Raw genomic sequence first — 7932 nt, forward strand, 5'->3', positions numbered from 1 at the left:
CCTTTGTTCCTAGAATGCAGAAGCATTCCTTCCATTCCACCTCCAGAGACAAAGAACAAAAGAAATTAAATATATATGGAAGAATTAGAATAAAGAAATAAAGATATTCTTAAAATCATCAAGTCTCGCTATTGGACTTAGCCTACCCTTCTCATATGCTTCTAGAAACGTGCATATGTACTTTTGTGGGCAACAGCCTGATCTCTGGCATTGGTCTAAGTTATGCCTCTATCTTATGTCTTTCTTAGGTTATTTGACCGATGTTTTTCTGTACTTCAGCTCTCAATGTTTAGCTCAGGGAATGTTGTTCTAATGACGCATTTTGCTCTATTCTCTTTGGCTTAGAAAGCCAGAGATAACCACTCTCAGGTTCGCTGGCCCTTGCTACTTCCAGATGCAGAGATTCATGTTGCCTGGGCAACAGAGGTGAAAGCTTCCCCTCACCCAGCTGAGCAATAGATGATCCTTATCTTACCAGCCTCCCTTCCCCATGTGTATCTTAAATATTAATTTCTTTATAACTCTTTTGACTTTATGTGAACCACTATCAGCATGGTGGACCTACCATATTGTCTGATCAGGTCCCTTTCCTGTTCCTGGAAAATCACCCAAACCCCATTGTGCGTCTATACGAGGATTAGCCTCTCCTTACTCCAGTTACCTTGGCCCCAACTGACTGGCTCAGGGATAGCACCTAATCTCCAGTTGGGCCATTAGAGTCATTTTCCAGTTTTCTGACTGGACTTGAGGGAAAAAAATCCAGTAATCCTTGTTATGGGTTGAATTGTGCTAAGAGTATTTCTTTGATTTCCTCAAATTTGTGAATTTTCCAGTTTTCCTTCTGTTATTGATTTCTAGTTTTATTCCATTGTGATCAGAGAAGATACTTTGGATGATTTCAAACTTAAAATATTTATTGAGACTTGTTTTGTTTTCTAACATATGGTCTATCTTAGAAAATGTTCCAAATGCACTTGAGAAAAATGTGTATTCTGCTTGTTTGGGTGGAGTGCTATATATGTCTCTCAGGGAGAGTTTGTTTATAGTGCTGTTCAAATCTTCAATTTCCTTATTGATCTTCTGTTTAGTTGTTCAGTCCATTATAGAAAGTAGGGTATGGAAGCACTCAGCTGCTTTTTTTTTTTTTTTTTTTTTTTTTTTGGCTTAGTTGGGTCTTCGTTGCTGCGCTCAGGCTTTTCTCTAGTTTCAGCAAGCTGGGGTTACTCTTTGCTGCCATGGGCGGGCTTCTCAGTGGCTTCTCTTGTTGCAGAGCAGGGGCTCTAGGCACGTGGGCTTCAGTAGTTGTGTCACGCAGGCTTAGTTGCTCCACGGCATGTGGGATCTTCCCAGACCAGGGCTCGAACCCGTGTCCCCTGCATTGACAGGCGGATTCTTAACCACTGCGCCACCAGGGCAGCCCAAACTCAGCTATTATTGTAGAACTATTTCTCCCTTTAATTCTGTCAATTTTTGCTTCATATATTTTGGGGCTCTGTTGTCAGGTGTGTATAATACGTTTATAATTGTTATATCTGTTTCATAATGAAGCCTCTCTATACTCATTCAAAAACTTAAAGAGATGCCCAGGAAATCTAATAATAGATTGGGTAGTTCTATTCTTGCAGTTTAACATTTAACATAATATTTGGGGTATATATAGTAGTTGCCATAATGTGCAAGGTCTAGAAGCTTTTGTATAGTTAATTAATTTACATAAAGGAATTTTTTTACACAGGAAAAGAAAAAGATTAAGACAATGAAATGGATTTCTAATCAAATCTGAAATGAAAATCAGTTATAGAAATGCCTGCAGAACTTCCTCTTTTGTGAAAATGTTATACTATGCAATTTATACATATACAAAAGATTTTATATATATATACAAAATATTCTTTGTAAGGCACAACTCAAAGTAGATGACATTTATGTATGTAAATGCCTGTCATGATGTTCTTAGTAATTTTGTAATCCAAAAAATGAATCTTCTATATTTTTTAAAGTGCATTTTCTAGTTCTCTATCATGAAAAAGTAATTTGCTCTAGTTCTAGACAGTGAAAAAACAAAACAAAACTGCTCTGCTCTGTTCCTTTGCTGCTTCTTTATAGTGTCCTCCTGTGTAATTGATCCCAGTGCCCAGATGTTAGGGCTGCTATTTCTTCAAAACATTAAAGAATGTGGAAGATTAGTTCTCTGTGCTTTTGATTCCTGTCAGAAAATTTCAATAGGTGGGTTAAGAAGCCTGAATGAGTCAGAGAATCTTTAAATAAGAAGACAACTAAAGTTAGAAGCTATAAAGCAGCTTTTTTTTTTAAAAAAAAAAAAAGGTAAATATAAAAATTAAAAGTCCCATTTGATGTTAAATTATGGACCATATTCTGGTGCTGCAAAGGTGGGAATAATCCCCAGGCTCACAAAGGGCATAGATGATTCATTAAGATGAACTGGTGTGACATACTTTTCCTTACAAACTGCTCAGTCTATAATTCCTGCATTTGGAAATGCACTGTCCCCTCCCTGGAACAGCAATGAAACAAGAGAGGCTAGATATAGTGAGTAGCCTAATTCTTCCCTTGTGTGTCCCCACCTCTCCCAACACACACACACACACACACACACACACACGTCATTTCTAATTAACCCTCATGGGAGTGAGAAATTGCTCCAGAAAAGGGCTGGGTCTGGGCCAGGGTTTCCATCACCAGATTTGGGGATGGGCAGGGACGTGAGAGTGGGCTGCCCAACCTGCAAAGGAACGAGTGGGTCAATCTGAGGAGAGGACAGGTGGCCTGAATCCTCCAGGGCTCTGCTGAGCTGAAGCTGACCCATGCTGCCAAAAAAGCAGGTAGATATAGAGATCAAGATCAGAGAGATCCCGGCTGACATGTTCTGATGGGGAAAAGGAGAGGTGGGGACTGGCCAAGCCTATGTAGGCAACATGGACATTTACATAACACATTACAGTTTATGAGCACTTTTCATCTTCACTATGCCATTTGTTTTTAAGCAACTGAATTATGTAAGAGGCAGATAATATTCTTATTCCCGGATAATATAAGTATCCCCATTTATTTTCATAAATGGAGAAATTGAGGCTTGCCAGATATCACAATCTTAGTGAGGACAGAGCTATAACTCAAACCTACATCAGTTCATGCCTCTTAAGCTTGTGTTGTTTGGAATATCAGCCCCCAATAGACCTAATAGGTTAGCTGCAGATCAAAACACAATGCAATAAATTCAAGCCTTCCAGTATGGCTGGAGCTGAGTTTGTGATGGAGGCGGATGGTAAGCAGTTTGGCCTGGCTCGTAAGCTGTTTTCAAGAACTTATAATTTATTCTAAAGGCAGTGGGGGCTTCCCTGGTGGCGTGGTGGTTAAGAATCCTCCTGCCAATGCATGGGACACGGGTTCAGGCCCTGGTCCGGGAAGATCCCACATGCCGTGGCGCAACTAAGCCTGTGTGCCACAACTACTGAGCCTGTGTACCACAACTACTGAAGCCCACACGCCTAGAGCCCGTGCTCTGCAACAAGAGAAGCCACTGCAATGAGAAGCCCGCGCGCAGCAACAAAGACCCAACGCAGCCAAAAATAAATAAATTAATTTAAAAAATAAATAAAATCTGTGAATTAAAAAAAAGAAAAAGGCAATGGGAAGGATGTATTCAAGTTTGTATTTCAAAACAGGGATCAGCAATCTATGCATCAGAAGCCAAATCTGGTCCACTGCCTGTTTCATAATTAGTTTTATTAAATCACATTTATGCCTATTTATTGTCATATTGTCTATGGCTGATGTCGTGCTACAAAGGTAGATTTGAATAGTTGCAACAGAGATCATAGGGCTCTCTCTAAGGTAATTACTATTGGCCCTTAACAGAAAACGTTGGCCGACTGTTTCAGAGAGATCTCTGACTGTGATGTTGATTAGAGGCAACCAAGATGAGACGCAGTAGCCCAGCCAGAAGTCAACTTCAAAAGTTTAGTGAAAGATGACAAGAATCTAAAGTAGGTTTGGGGCAATGGCAATGATCTCAAAGATCTGATGTTAGGATTCTGAAAGACTTGAAGCCTGGATATATAATTTGAGGAACTGGAAAGATAAGAATGATTCCAATTACACTATTAGATTTTTTTAAGACAGTAATTGATGGCACAGGATTAGATTCTTCACCCAGAAAGAGAATAAAGAGTGAGAGAAAAGGTCCCAGGCAGAACCTCAAAGAATGTAGATGTATAAACACTGGGCAAACAGAGAGACGCACTCAGAGAAAATTTAGAAGGAGTTCCCAGACAGGTGAGAGGACAGCCGAGGGTCAGTAGTGTCAAACACGCCACTGGATGGAGGTGAGGACCCAAAACTTGCCATTGGATTTGTCTAGAAAGAGCAGTTGCTATGGAAAGGCAAGAGGCATACCCCAGACTTTGGTGGGCAGAGAAATGGCAGAAAGGTGAGAAAGTGGGGAGAGAAATAGACACAACGTTTACAAATGCTTGATTTGGAAGGGAAAGGTAGAAATAGCCAGGCAGCTGCAGGGAAACCTAAGACTAAGCAACAGTTTCATTCTTTTGTTCTTTGTCTTTTACTAAAGGAACTCTGTGAGCAAGTTTAGATAATGAGGATGAGCCAGCAAAGAGAGAAACTGAAGATACAGGGGTCAGTGAGGCTGACTGATGGAGGATGGCTGCCACAGAGGCAGGAGGGAAAATCCAGAGCAAGGAGAAAACAAGATCATTTACTGAAAGTGAAGAAGGATGCCACAGAATAGGTGGTTTGAGTAGTCATTATAGACAATGGCAAAGAGAAAAATAACTAGGGCAGTCCAGAATTGCCAGGCAGAACTAAAGGTCCAGCTGAAGATCTGTGAGTTGCGTGATTTTCTCCACCAGTGTGAACAGTTTAAGTAGAAAACTAAACACAACATTTCAGGAGTGAGGAGTTGCAATAACTCAATAGTTCAGCTGAGAGAAGTGGTCTCTAAAGTCTTTGGTATAAAGGATACATTCTTATCCTTCCACCTCTGTGAATATTTTTCACTTCTTGAATCAAAGTAGAGTCCCAAAGACTACAATTGTGGACCACAGCAACTTAGCCTCTCATAGACGTGTCTTCACTCAGTTTCAATTAAATTTTCTGGCCTTTCCAAGCTATCCAGAGAGAGGTCCATATGGCGTTGTTCTGGGTTCCTGTTGTAACTTAAAGGGAAATTTTCACAATGTCGGGAGCTCTTGATGTCCTGCAAATGAAGGAGGAATCCACTTAGGTGGCACCAACCTTGACTTCCAAATGGAACAGTACATCTGCAAAAGGAAAAAATGATAGCATCTATATTACAAATCTGAAGAGATCCTGGGAGAAGCTTCTGCTGGCAACTCGTGCCACTGTTGCCCATTGAAACCGGCTAACATCAGTGTCATATACTCCAGGAATACCAGTGCACAGACTGTGCTGAAGTTTGCTGCTGCCACTGCTACTACTCCTATTGCTGGCTGCTTCACTCCTGGACCCTTCACCAGCCAGATCCCAGCAGGCTTCCGGGAGCCAAGATTTCCTCTGATTACTAATCCCAGGGCTGCCCCCCAGCCTCTCATGCAGGCGCTTATGTTGACCCGCCTACAGTTGCTCTGTGTAACATAGACTCTCCTCCATGCTATGCAAACCTTGCCACCCAGTACAACAACAGGGAGGGGTGGTGGATGGCAGCCAGGGAAGTTCTGCGCATGCGTGGCGCCACCTCCCGTGAACACTCATGGGAGGTCATGCCTGATCTCTACTTCTACAGAGATCCTGAAGAGATTGCAATAGAATAGTAAGCCACTGATTAAAAGGCTGTGACCAAGGAGGAATTTCAGGGTCAATGGACTGCTCCAGCTCCCTAATTTACTGCTACACAACCTAAGGTTGCAGACTGGTCTGAAGGCGTGCATGTGCCCCCTGTGCCTATCCAGCAGCTCCCTGCTGAAGGCTGGCGCGTTCAGCCTGCCACTGAAGACTGGTCTGCCGTTCTTACTGCTCAGGCCACTGGGTAGGTAGGAACAACCACTGAATGGTCTTAAGCTGTTCTACCACAGACTCTTTTTTTCTTTCCCCAGCACTATAGTTTATTTTTGTAGATACTGATATTTCCCTCATTTACAGTTTATCCCAGAAGTTGCCCTGGTAAGTACAAGTATTAGATTGTTTCTGTTCATAATTGTTTCATTAAGAATAAACACAAATCAATCTGACAAAATGAGTTCTTTACCTGGGAATTTGGACTCAAGAACAGGACAGTCACATAATCTTTCCCCAGGCTTCCACAGACTCTTAAACAGGAAATGAAAATAAGGTTGACAAAAAATAAAGTTTCCAAAAAGAAATTTCTGATTTCTTCTAACCTATCGATTGAAGCCCAGCTTCACTGGCAGCTGTAGTAAAGACCCTACCTTGATCCTAAACTGTGTTAAACCCAAAATTCAAGTGAGTCTGAGGATGTCTGAGACTCTAGCCTGATGGAGGAGACGCTAAAAGTACCTTTATATGAGGATGAGAGGAGCAAGATGGGAAATACATCTTAAGAGACAAGAGAATCAACGTATTGACATCTTCAATGTTGATACAACCAAATCTCGCCAATTAGTATTTCACCAAACTCACTGTGAGGCAATGGACACAAGGTATCAGCATCATTGGTACAAAGAGTTACAATCTGAGGGCTTGCTTATTTGGAGGCAAGCATTGTTCCAGGTCCTTGTCCTACGTTGTCTCATTTAATGCAGCAAACTTCTGAAGGGGTATTATTATTGTTTCTCTTTAATAGCTGAAGAAACAGGCTTGAGATACTAAGTGACTTTCCTGAGATCACACAGCCGGTTGTTAGTAGCACCAAGCTCCACACTGGTGAAGCCAAAACTATCCTAGACACCTCTCTAATGATAGGAGTATCATCAGCCCACAAAGTCAGGTATACAAGAAACTTTTGAAAATTTCTTTAACTCAGTTTAATTTCTATCTGAAGCCTCATCTTGAAACTTCTACTACTATTCACCTGGGCCATTTCAAGATTTCACCACTCTCATTCTACTCTGAGTTAATGACAATGTTTGGGAGCTGATGTGGCATCAAGGCATTGGGTGCACCCTGAATTTTAGCAATCTGCCCACAGTAAATACTACTAACACAGCCATTGTTCCATTCAGTGCGGCCCCTGGACCATGGGCCAAAACTTGTCAAGTACAGCAAATCGGTTTCTTTTGTGATTTTTTTTTTTAACATCTTTATTGGAGTATAATTGCTTTACAATGGTGTGTTAGTTTCTGCTTTATAACAAAGTGAATCAGTTATACATATATATATATTCCCATGTCTCTTCCCTCTTGCGTCTCCCTCCCTCCCACCCTCTCTATCCCACCCCTCTAGGTGGTCACAAAGCACCAGAGCTGATCTCCCTGTGCTATGCAGCTGCTTCCCACTAGCTCTTTTGTGCTTTTTAAATGTAGAATTAGATTGCCTTTGGGCAGGGCACACACTCTAGAGTTTTGTACACGCCCCATTAGTCTCCCATTCACACCACTTCCAACCTCACATGTATGTTACCCACCAGGAACCTGGATACATTGAGTTTATGAGCCTGGTTGGAGAACCCACAAAGCCTTGGTCTCCATGGTCTTGCTTGCCTTAGTCCCTTCTGCTCTTGAGACCCAAGATCTTCTCTGCTAGCATGACCAGGAAGTAGGGCATGAACTTGCCCATCTCTTTCTCTACAGCCCTGGGCTCTGGGGACTATTTCTCATCTTGTAGAATCCTTTACCCACCATGCTTATTAAGGTCACTTTCTCTGGGCCCACAAATTTTCTCCTCCCTCCAGGGCTTCAGATTTGGAAAATAAAGGCCAGAATTTCCAAGTTTATCTTGCCCCTTCCTCTCTGGAGGTAGGGGTGGGGACAGGGAGGG

General features: G+C 41.9%; 1 pseudogene; it reads left to right on the forward strand.

Annotated features, from left to right (window-relative positions):
• Positions 1 to 5215: 5215 nt before the first annotated feature.
• On the forward strand, positions 5216 to 6056 carry LOC132376277 (small ribosomal subunit protein uS2-like; annotated as a pseudogene).
• The last annotated feature ends 1876 nt before the right edge of the window (positions 6057 to 7932 follow it).

Source organism: Balaenoptera ricei, chromosome 12 (genome assembly GCF_028023285.1).
Source record: "Balaenoptera ricei isolate mBalRic1 chromosome 12, mBalRic1.hap2, whole genome shotgun sequence".
In the NCBI taxonomy this organism is placed as follows: domain Eukaryota; kingdom Metazoa; phylum Chordata; class Mammalia; order Artiodactyla; family Balaenopteridae; genus Balaenoptera; species Balaenoptera ricei.